The 12,219-nt window shown below is 44.1% G+C and overlaps 1 protein-coding gene across 4 annotated transcripts in view; it reads left to right on the plus strand.

The window, feature by feature from the left end:
* The first annotated feature begins 334 nt into the window (after positions 1–334).
* Positions 335–12,219, plus strand: part of FHIT (fragile histidine triad diadenosine triphosphatase) — a 1,415,554-nt gene continuing 1,403,669 nt past the window's right edge. For all 4 annotated transcript variants that reach the window (XM_058726336.1, XM_058726335.1, XM_058726337.1 and 1 more), the window contains exon 1: positions 335–487. The gene's annotated coding sequence lies outside the window, so the exon portion shown is untranslated. The remainder of the gene's footprint in view (positions 488–12,219) is intronic.

Below are 12,219 nucleotides of genomic sequence, written 5' to 3' on the forward strand. Positions count from 1 at the left end.
AGTAAATCCAGCCGGGGGGGGGGGGGGAGGTAGTTAAAAGGAAGAAAGGAAGTAGGAGGGAAAAAAAGCAGAATAGCCTGAAGAGTCTTATTTGTCACTTGGAGAAAAAGGAGGCTTGTGCAGTTTATGACAAAAATCCCTTTCCAGAGCTATTCTCACCTCAGTTGCTGTCTTGAAAACAACGTTTCCTACCCCTGAATCAGAGTTACTGACATTATGGCTTCTGATTGGCCCAGTTCAGGATCATACTTTACGCCTATTGGCCCTTGCCTCTGTCCAGACTAGCGGCTATCTTAGGTCCCGCCCTCGCCGCGGTGCCGTCTGGGAATTGTAGTCCCCTCTCCGCTCCGTATAGTCCGGAGACTTTTTGCCCTCCGGTTACCGGGTCCCTCAGGTGGCCACCCCAGTGGGCACACGCCCAGGCGCCGCTTCTGCCCCGCGCTCCCTCCCTCTGCCTTTCACTTCCCAGCTGCCAAGATCTTGGAAGGTAGGGGCAGGGGGCAAGCCCCAGTCGAAGAGTGTTTCTGGGGTGCGGGTCTGGGTTTCCACTCGTGTCTGGTCCTTACTCCCGCAGTCCAATGGGATGGGGTCTGGCTCGCACAGCTCCTTGAGGCAGGGGAGGTTGCCTGTCCGGAGGACGCTCCTACCCCTTGAACCTTTTCAGGCCCCATTCTGAGCAACAGCCCTAACCCTAACCCGCCCCTCATTCGCTGCACAAAGGAGTAAACTAAGGCATGGGCCACACCAGCGGCTCCAGGGATACCCTGGCACCCAGACCTGGTGGTGTAATTGGCACTAGCCGCTTTTTGAGGGTTTTCCAAGGTCATAGGCAAGTAGCATAAATCGCTGCCCCAACAAAACTGTGTTAATCACCCGGCTTTGGGATCCGCAAAGGGAGGGGGCTGAACACGTGCCCAAGAAAGGAGCTAAGTAGGTAGAGGGAAGGTAGTGTTTTGGGAGGGAATCTTACATTTGACATTTTGAAAACACAAAGCACTGGCTTTATGGTGGGGGAACTCATGAGGACTCGTTTGGACTATTTTATGGATTAATGTAGTTTTTTATACAAAAATACGCGGGGATTTAAAACGTGTGGGGGGGGGGAGGGGGGAGGGGAGGCTGGTTAGTGGAACTGGAGTTGGAGGCGACTCTCTAGGATCAGATTCTTTTGTTATATGACCTTGGATCAGCCACTCACAGTGCTTTATTTGGGAAAAAAGAGCTTAAAGATCTTTACCGAAGTGGCCCAAGGATGCTGGCTGGAGCCGAAAGCTAAGAGAGGTCTTGCTTGTGGAAGTCTGCCACTTGCAGATTTACTGCTTTATTATTTCGGATCCCTCAAGAAATGTGCCGGGGACCAGCAGAAAAATGAGCTCAGTGGTTGTTGTAGAAAGGCCCTGACCTAGGCTGGGCCTGGGACTACCGAAAGCGACTCCTACTCGCACCGGTTTAGCCTGGTGTGCCTGAACTCTCCCTCTCAGGCTCCATGTTACTGCCGGCGGCCTGAGTAGCGCAGACGTCTGGGAGTTGGAGTCCTGCCGCCTGTTTCCCGGCGGGCTGGTACTCTATCTCCCAGCGTGCCATGTGGTGCGGCGAGGTGTCTCCTGGGAGATGAAGTCTCACTTCCAGCCGTTCTGTGGATTGGGCCTTTGACTCGGAACTACAACTTCCAGGTGGCACTGCGTTCTTGGCTGGCAGCCTCTGTGTCCACCTGCTTGGAGCTGGGACTAGAGAGAATTGTTTAGGAAAGCAGTTGTTGGGTACTGGAGAGATATAGCTAGTAAAGATGTCTTTTGTAGGTGTCGTCGTCATTGATTGTATATGCTGTTACAAGTATTAGATAGGGGAGTATTGTATGTGCTTTTCCAAGTGTTAGGGGATATGCATGCTTTCAAACACAGCTAACACTGGACAATTTACAGAGTGTTCATATTACTTCTTTTTGTAACACCGTACCTGCCATCTGTAGATGAGGAAAAAACTTGAGAAGATGATTTGTCCACCTGACACACCTAGTAATAAAATGTAATGTATGTTTATTTATATTTATTACCTTTAGTTATTATAGTTTAATTCTCTCAAATGCTGTATGAGATAGCCATTTTATATGCATTTCACATATAAGAAAACTAAAAGTTTTAGTAAAGCAATTAAAGTTAAGCAAATTGTCCAAATTAACTCAGCTAGTGAATAGAAGTACTGGGATTGTGACCCAGTCTCCTTGATAGTCTCTGCTTAGAAAAAGGCCGCACCTGAGATGCTGGGGGTGGGGGTGGTGGTGCTGGGTGACTTAGTTGGTTAAGTGTCTGACTTCGCCTCAGGTCATGGTCTCCTAGTTTGTGAGTCTGACTTCCAGGTAGGGTTCTGTGCTCACAGCTCAGAGCCTGGAGCCCACTTTGGATTCCGTGTCTCCCTCCTTCTCTGCCCGTCCTCCACAAATGCTCTGTCTCTCAAAAATAAAGAAACATTAAAAATAATTAAAAAAGAAAAGAAAAAGACCCCACCTAACAGAGTGAGGGAACCCAACGTTTCTGAGTACAGAATTTGGAATTTTTCCATTATACCATGTTTCCTCTGTAGTCAGAGACTAAATGTTAGGGCTGCAAAAACCTTTGAGATCATTTAAATTTAAGGCAAAGATCTTGGAACAGTTCCTGACATATAGTAAAAGTTCCACAAATGTTAGCTATATTTAGCTTTATAATACCTTTCTTTTAGAGATGAGGAAACTGGACCAGGTGCTAAAGCAGTTTACCCAAGGTCATAGGGTTGGTTTGTGTCAGAGATGAGACTAGACCCAAGCGATTCATTTCCTAGTCCAGGGTTATTTTCATTCTACCATCAGTCAGCTAGGAGGAGCACTAGATGTGAAGCTGTTTAGATAAGGTTTCCCTCCTAATTTGTTTTTTGTAGGCCATAGTCCAGGACCCATTGTTGTAAAGGCCCTCTTCTTATTGGTAAGGTGGTACTATTTTATTAATTAAGCAAATATTTTTTGAGCATCTTCATATGCCCATCCTCTTTAGGTGCAGGGGCCACATGGATTAAAGGAGCTAATGAGTAAAGGCTGGAAGGACCTTAAAAACCATCTAATTTAACTCCTTTATTTTATAAATGAGGAAAGTGATCTATGGTCTTCATCTCATGCCCTCGTGTCAAAAGCCTCTTGTTTCTGCCAGGAGACAGGATTCTGGAGGCCTCATAGTACTGTATATGACTTTTCAGGTTCATGATTTCTTTTATTTGGTGTTCTCATCCTGTTCCTATTCCTGGAAGCGTTTGGTGGAATGCTTTAGGAAATATTTCTGCGCTCCTCTCTTTATTTGTATATACATGCAGCTTCAATATGCTCCCTTTCTATTTTGGGAATGTCTTGTTTTGGTTCCCCATGCTTTTTTCCCTTTTTTTCTTTCAGACCCTTGAGAATAAAATCTGACACTGTGTTTGCATTCGCACAAGTTACATTCTAACCCACTAGCTAACTTAGGGTATCAGAAATATACACATACGTTGTTTGAATTATATAAAACTTTAGTTTTAGAAGGCACATTGGCCCTTTCAGTTCGTAGATAATAAAGCAGGTAACTTACCTCTTGTGTGTGTGAAAGATGCTTTCTACATAATTAGTTACTAAACTAACGTTTTTATAAATTATCGACTAAACATTCATAAACAGTCATCATGAGAGATGTTCTCCCCTACCCCTCCTGCCCCCTCCCTACCGCCCGCCCAGCGCTCTCCCAGCTAACAGTCTGCTTGTTCAGCTTCCAGCACATGCCTGACCACTAGTAGACACTGAAAAAATGTTTGTGAAATTGCATTCATAAGCATCCCTAAGCTCTGTTCCCACATCTTTTTCTTGAATCTCTTTTAAGATAGAAATGCTTTGAAATATAAGATGTAGCAGGTTGCTTTCCTTTCGGTGTCTACATTGCGATGAAAAAAATCTCAGCCTTTGAGGTCATCTTCCAAGGGGCTGTTTCTTTGGGAATGTCCATGTCTGTGATTTCTCAGACGAGAAAGTGATCCAAATCGCAAAACATAGCAAAGAAGCCATAGAGAGTGGTAGTCTGGAGGCCTATGATTTAAATCCCAGCCTTCCCTCTTAGGGCACTTAGCCCTTGGTTTCTTCTGTAAACTAGGAATAATCAGCATTTGTACCTCATAACGTGATGATAAAGATTAAATAAGGTGATGTTTTAAAGGCTTGGAGCATGTTGTCAGGCACTCAGTAGCTAGTGTTCAATAGATGGCTAGTAGCTCTTATTTTTGTAGTAAAAGTAAACAACATATGAAAATATATCACATTTAGTCACGATTTAAACTTGAGGCAGGTGTCTATTTTATAAAAGGATTTGCCATTTGATTTCTTAGAACAGCCAGGTTGACCATCACATGTCAAGTGTGCCCGCAAATTTGATAATTGATCTTGCCAGCACAGTGATACTCTTTGTGTGGGGAGAGAGATAGATAGTCAAGCTTTCGGCTTTACGTTGCCTGCTGAGAGGTCCCTGATCTGTGGTTCCATCTATATATTAAATATCAGATTGAAAAGCGGCCTGCCCTTGTCAGTGAGGGCTTCTTTCTATTTCTGGAAAGGACTAGGCCTATTCCAGGTGTCTCAGGGTTAAAGTGAAACAGTCATCACCCTGCTGGTGACTAACCCCAGGGCAATGGACACGTGGACATGGCAGGTGTCTCTCTAAAGCTGACACCTGCAATAGCCATGAGGCTATTGGTTACTGATAAGGAGTGAGTGAGAGAAAAGGGGTGCTGCAGGGGACAGAGAAGGAGAAATGGGGAAGAGCAAAGAGCAGATGGGCAGAGGGAACAGCAGAAGCCCTCAGTAGCATCTGTTTATTCTGCACATTTATCCTGCACCTAGCTCTGTGCCAGGCACCTCACTGGTAGGCCCTGGAGACATAGCTGTGAATGTAGCTGGCATGGAGTTGGTTGTGGTGGTGGGTGGTGGTTAATTTTAGGCAGGGAAGAGCTTAGAGGAAGAAGGAAGGCAGGAAAGAGGAAGTAGGAAAGGAAGAGTGGGTATTGGGGTTCGATGAGTGGAAAGGTCTCTGTGTCTGGGGTATAAAAATCACTGGTTTTGGGACTTGGGGAGGTAGGGCTGTGCTGGCAGCCACCAGTGATATTATTCAGAGTCCAGTTACCTGTATTGTAAAAGAATTTTGGACTTTATTCCAAGGGCATTTGGGAAACCATTTTATAGTCTTAAGTGGGGAAATGAAATGATAGGATTTGTTTTTTAAGAGTGTGGATGCAGTATAGATGATGATGAGCTTGTGAGAGAGAATTGTCCAGGTAGACCTGTGTTTTGTTTGTTTGTTTGTTTTAACTTTAATGACCGTAGGAATCTCCTGCTGATCATAAGCTGCTGGTTCTGATTCAGTATATGTGAAATAGGCCAGAGATTCAGGCTGATGCCATTGGTCCACGGACTGTACTATGAGGAGCAAGTATTGAGGAAACTTTTGCGCGATCTAGATGGGAGATCGTGGTGGTTACAAGAATGGACTCTACAGGGGCGCCCGGGTGGCCCATTTGGTCCGACGTTGGCTCAGGTCAGGCTCCCACGGTTCGTGAGTTCGAGCCCCGCTTTGGGCTCTGTGCTGACGGCTCAGAGCTCAGAGCCTGGAGCCTGCTTCAGATTCTCTGTCTCTGCCTCTGTCTCTCTCTGCCCCTCCCCTGCTTGTGCTCGGTCTCTCTCTTTTAAAAATAAATGAACATTAAAAAAAATTAAAAAAAAAGAGAGAATGGACCCTAAAGGGTCAAAGACCTGGATTACAGTCTTGGTTTGACACCTTACTTTTAGTGTGACTTGGGGATAATGTCCTAGTCTTGCTGAGTCTCAGTTTCCTTATTATCTGTGAAATGGAGGTGATGATTCCTGTTTCAGATTTCAAATTGTTGAAATTTTCCGGGAGGTAACCCATAGAGAGTGCTTAGCACAGTAACCGGCAGTCAAGAAATGGTAGCTGTGAATTTGCTCTTACTGTTGTTAATTGATAAGACAACCTCATGCACCCTGCTCCACGTTACCTTGTTTATCATATTTTGAGTACTAGATGGAATAGATCACTCTTCATTGTACAGTTTTTGTCTCCGTCTCGCATGTGATGTGCCAAACTTCTTCAGTCCTTTGGTAAAAGCTGGAGCATTATGGGCAACTAGATATATTTCTCCCATGCAATTGAGACTCTAAATTTGATGAAGAAAAAATCTGGGATCCTTAAAGTATCATCTTATATCTGATTAAGAAGGGAATTTGAGGCACCTTGCTTCCTCATGTAAATTTACTTAGCCCAATTATGGTGCTTCCTTCTTTACATAATTTTAACCTGTTTGGATTGATTTTCAACCAGTGGTTCTCAGCCCTTGCTGCAAGTTCAAGTCACCTGGGGCTGGTCCCATCCAGAAAAATTAAATCAGAGCGTGGGAGGGGAGGCAGGCAGCGTTACTTTCTTTTTTAAGTTTCCCAGGTGAGTCTGAAGTGCACTTAGGAGTGACAACCACTGATTCTAACAACAGAACATCATGAAATGAATCAGGTACAGTCTAACATGTGAAAGTCCTGTGTGGGGAGGGAAATATGTAGAATGTAGCATTTTGAAGGCTTTGGGCATGAAAGCCTTGTCACAAAGCTCTCCTGGAATTTGATGAACTACAACCATAGGTTGTGTTCCGGGTTATCTTTGGGGTCAAATCCAAAGGGCCCCCCCCCCCCCCCCAGTCCCATTTTGTATCTCTAGTTGTGCTCGCCTGACTTAGGATTCTCAATTTTGTTTCAGGCTGTGTTTCTCTTCCTGATACTTTGTTTTATGCCTCATAGCTGGAAAAAAAATAGTAACCCATTACAATTACGTTCAAAAGAAACTGAGTTACATGCTTTCGTGAGCTGTGGCTTCATTATTGTAAAGGTTTCAACTATTGTTCAGATACACACTACCACCGGTTTTAACTAGTAACATTCTTTAAATTTTTATTTTAAATTTCTTTCTTTCTTTTTTTGTTTTTAATTAAGTAGGCCCCACGCCCACCGTGGGAATGAACCAGTAGCATCTGACCATTCTAATTCAGTAGCCTGAAACGGAGGCTTCCAGAGAGTTGCCTATTATAAAGATTTGTTTCCTTTTTAATTTTTTTAGAGTTACCCTCACCCTCCTTTTCAGGGCAGAATAATTAAGCTAATTTGATTAAATACCTTCCATTTGATGGATTATCCATAGTATTTGGGGACCGTTTCCTTTTAAAAGTTTTTTTTTTCTTATAGAAAATGTGTATATGTAGGTTTGTATCTATCTGAATATTTATATTTAAAACCTTGTATCCAGTGTCCAGGAGCATTCTTGGCCTGAATTTCGATTACCCTGCACCACAATTTCGTTTTTCAGCATTTCCTGAGCGTTTTTTACTCACCAGGAGGTCATTTCACAATTGTAGTAGTTTTATTTTTCTACTGTGTTGACTTAATAGAAGAGAAAAAGAGAGTAGGAAAAAGTGTTCTCGTTGGAGGGTTTAAAATCCATTTAAAAATTACATATTTGGGGGATATTTTGTACATATGCCAAGGTTTTCTTTTAATGATAAATAAGTAGGAATAGAAGGGGAAAATGAGAAACTGGCTAAGAGGTTTGCAAAAGGCACACCTCAACAGTATTCTGGAACTGAAAGGCTCTTTCTGAGTCTATTTATGTGTTTATTAGTCTTCCTTGTTATGGATTTACCTCTTTTTATTAAGAATCAGATTTCCATTAAAATTCAGTGTATTTTGCAGTTTCTCAGACTCACAGCTATTGGAGCTAAAACCCATCACAGATAATGTGGAAGTATCAGTACTCCCTCATGAGGTTTAGTGCTTGCATATTTTAGTTGAGCACGGTTTGGAGGAGAGTATGGTCTGTAGTCGTTTAATCACTGAAGCATGTGGTGGATGGTAAGAACAAAATTTTCATTTTCTGCAAGGCTTAAGGTCTTCTTCCCATGTCTTCATTTTTGGGAAAAAAAACACCCTAGAACTCATTGCTGTCTTAAGTCTCCACATTACCAGCAGGACAGTACCTGCTCGGTTGTGCCCGGAGACGTTCTAAGGATGCCTCGGAGCAGGTGTGTGCTGGGAGGACCGGCAGAGGAGGGGGCTGGAACCTGCTGGGGTAAGGTTGTTTGTCTCAGCCCAGGAGCACAGGCGATTCCTGTTCAGATTCTCCCAGGAATGAGGCTGGTGGATAGAGAGGTAGTGGTCCCAAGGAGGGCAGGAAAAAGCCACCCAGACGGAGAAGTAAAGGCAGAGGGTATGGAAGGGGTGTAACAACAACAAAGATGGTCAGGTGGAGGGAGGGATGGAAAGTTTTTTTGTTTTTACAAATATCTATGTGAATGGTGCCCTCCTGAGCTGTGCTGTGCCCTGCTTGCCTGGTTATCACACGGAGGGGACCTGATGAATGAGAGGTGCTGGCACCTTCAGAAGAGGGGAAGTGATACTGGGGTACAAAAACAGCAGGTGGCCACTGCCGTGTGAAATCCCAGTTGCTGGGATCTGCTGGCTGAGTGGGTACGAGCAAGGCCAGAAGCTTCTGCAGCCAGTGACCACAGATGAAGGTTGCAGCTGAGGCCTTCTCTTGGCTCCTCCAAGCAGGACAGAAAGCTTCTTCTAAGCCACAGCTTCCTCTAGGCTCTTGAACTTCTGAGAGGCAACAGGCCAGCTCTTCCCTGGCCTGGAGGAGTTAGCTGTGTTGGGCTTCCCAGTGCAGATGAAAGAGCTGGGTGCAGCTCTCGTGGGTTGGGGACTGGCTGGAATGATATGGAAAGGTCCTGGTGGGGCCAGAAGCTCCTGCATGTCTCACAAGCTCCCAGGTGGTACAGATGCTGCTGGTCCATGGGCCACACTTAGAAAGCAAGGTTCCAGTTCTTTATGGCTCCTCCTTTGCTACCATTCTGTTGTGATGCGATGAAGAGCGTTAGGAGTTCGCAAATACATAGGGCAGTCTCTTACAGGCCGAGGGTGATCTTGGGCAAGTTGTGTTGCCCAAGAATTTTATTTTCTTCTATAAAATGGACATAGTGAGTGTGTATCTCATAGGAAGGTATGAATAAAATGGGATAATCTATATAAGATATTAGCACGAGTACCTCTCCTATAATAATTTCTTAGTAAATGTTAGCTTTTATTTTTATTATTGTTATTATATTTTACATTTTTATTATTTTTGAGCTCAGAGACCCAGATCTGTAAACCCAAGGCATGCGGCTTTACCGGGTACGAGATGTGGACACATGGACAGGTCTTGATTCGGTCTGTTTCGTCATCTTTAAAATGGAACTTGTAACAGTCACTGACTCTGGATGTTGTGAGGGTTGAGTAAGATTGTATGTATAAAGCTCTTGGCATGTGTTAACTACTCTTATGCTTATGAATACTAATCACTGGATTTGGGTGGTCTACACAGCAGCTTCTGGTACTCTGGGTTGGCCAGGTTGCTGTGAGTCACTCTTGGTGTGGTAGGAGCTGCCTACACTAGGGACAGGTAAGTGGAGAGTGGGACCAGGATCTGGAAGTAGGTGATGTCTGGAAGTTAAGGTAAGCAGGCAGGTGGAATGTGGGATGACAGCCTGGTGACAGGTCCGGTAGCAAATCCGACTCAGTGCTGAAGTTTGCTCTGACCATGGACCTCACTGGGCTCTGCCTTGACAGTCTCTGACTCGCCTGGTACCCCAGTGTCTGTACCTAATCTCCAACTGTATTCTTGCCAGTTCCTGGTTGTGAGTCATTTCCTTGTTCATCATTAATTAATTCACTCCACACTCACTGAGGCCTTTTTCTTTGGTCTCTGTAGGTTAGTTCCTGTGTTTTAGCTTCCTTGACTTATACTTTTTTTTATAGCTTTTATTTAACCTCCATTTTTGATTGGTGCCCTCTTTCCTCTGAAGGAAAGAAAGCTCTATGAAGGCAGGAGTAGTGGCTATTTTGCTAATGCTGCCTCCCATCACCTGGTCCCTAACTTAGAACTCGATGTTGAACTTTGCACTGTGCCTCTTCTGGGCTCTGCTCCATTACTTCTCTGGTTAGCTGAGTCTTGGTTGCACGGAGGGTATAGGTAAGTGAAATCTGTTGAGGTCCTGGACCTCAGCCCCCTTACTGCTTCTTGAATCGTACAGCCTCCCCTTTCCTCCCTTTCCTGGAGAGAGTGCCTTGTTGATTGTGTTAATATTGTGTATTTTCCCTCTTCAGAAGTTTGCTCCCTGAAAGCATGGACCTTTTGTAGTACTGTTTCTTGCTCTTTCTCCATGCATAAAGCAGCACATGGCCTGTGGTAGACAGGATGACTTATGTCTCATCCTTACCATCAAGATCTGAAAGTCTGGGTTACCTTGAAGGCTGCTGCTCCATGCAGGTGATAGGAATTTTCAAATGCTGGGAGTCAAGAAGGGGCTCATAGGAAGGGAGTAGAGACAAAAACCTATTCTCTGGCTCTGAGGACCAACTCCTGTCTTTGCTTCTCATTAGCCGTGTCATCTTGAGCAAAGGACTCAACCTTTCTGCATCTCGCTTTTCTGTAAAACAACGATAATACCAGTTAGCTGTTAGCTGTTGTGAGAATCAAGTGAGATGGTTGCTGTGAAGGATGCCCTTGCATAGTGCCTGATATGTAGCCACCATTCAATAAATATTACCTTGATTGGTGTCATTAAACCTGGGATGTTGCTCTGTCTACTCCTGCTGGTTGGTAGTTGCACATGGGTCCCAGTTTTCACTTTGAAAATCAGGGCTACATCCTTCCCATAGTACTGTGTTATTAGTGGGCTGTCATATTCCCTTTGGTCATCAAGTAAGCGTAGACGCCATCGGTTCTGGCCATATAGAGTTTGCTGCAAATGTTGGCGAACAACAACCCAGGATTCAACACAAAAAATAAATGCTGGTTGATGTTAAAGACAGAGAAATAGAGATCAGAAGACAAACACATCCACCGTACTGTAATATTTAAATGCCTTCTCATAAACACTTAAGATTCTCATTAGTCCAACATCAGAAAAATGATAAATATTAATATTTGTCATCAAAGGGAAGCTTAGAAATCAAAGTTTAGTAAACAACTGTTGTATTTCAAGGATTACATAATACTGAAGGAATTTTAATTCAACACGTCCAAAATTCTGTTTTTAAAAATTTCTCTTATTTGTTTTTTATCCATTGCAAAAACTAGGAAAGGCATGCATTTAGTTGGAAAAGATTCAGGGGACTTGCTCATTTTGATCATGTTTTCAGAGACTTAGGTTATGTTCGTGTCTGGTGCCTACAACAGAAACCCACATGTGCTAGAGCCACTCTCCTTCTCCAGATCTCCAGTTCTGCTTCAGGAGAATCATAGTGGAAATTGGCTCCTATTAGATCATGAGAGGGCACTGCGAGCTCCCTGTCTTGGCTGTGGATTCCTTTCCCAAGCTTTTCTGCTCTTGCCAGTTCTGAATGTGCCACAAGTATGTGCAATAGTCCCCAGAGTCAGCAGGGAGCAGGCAGAGAGGCAACAGGCCGACATCATCACTATGAGGCAGTCAGGCTTTCCTTTCCTGTTTTCACAGAGTCGGGCATGGCTGACTCCGTGTGACAGGGTCTCATCATGTCACCACAAGGATGTGGTGCAGGGAGTCAGGGGACCTAGGTTTTAGTTGTGGCTCTCACTGCCTTCTGCAAGTCTTATCCTCTCTCTGGGCCTCCCTTTCCACATCTGTAAAGTGAGGGGGCTTGGATCTGGTAATTCTGAAGTCCTGTGCCTCTCCAATGTCCTATAACCTTAGGGGAGACCTTTAGGAATCTGCTAAGCCCTTCCTTGTTCTGTCTGCAGAGGGGCACTTGCTTGGAGTGGTTGGTTTTGGGGCCACACGAACCTATATCTTGCCTTAGCTAATTTACTTTAGTTCTTAGTTTCTTATCCATTATTGGGAATAGTACAAGGTTGTCCTAAGCATAAGGGATGATGTTTGGAAATCCAGTGCTGTGTTGTTATTATTGTTATGTTATTATTGTTATATATTATAATTTATATCTGGACTCAGGACTTTTCTGTCTCTTTGTGACTCAGTTTCCTCATCTAAAAAATGGGAATAATAGGGGTGCCTGAGTGGCTCAGTCAGTTAAACGTTGGACTCTTGATTTTGTCTCAGGTTATGATCTCATGGTTCATGAGATCAAGCCCCGCTTCGGGCTCT

This window comes from Neofelis nebulosa, chromosome 4 (genome assembly GCF_028018385.1).
Source record: "Neofelis nebulosa isolate mNeoNeb1 chromosome 4, mNeoNeb1.pri, whole genome shotgun sequence".
NCBI lineage: Eukaryota > Metazoa > Chordata > Mammalia > Carnivora > Felidae > Neofelis > Neofelis nebulosa.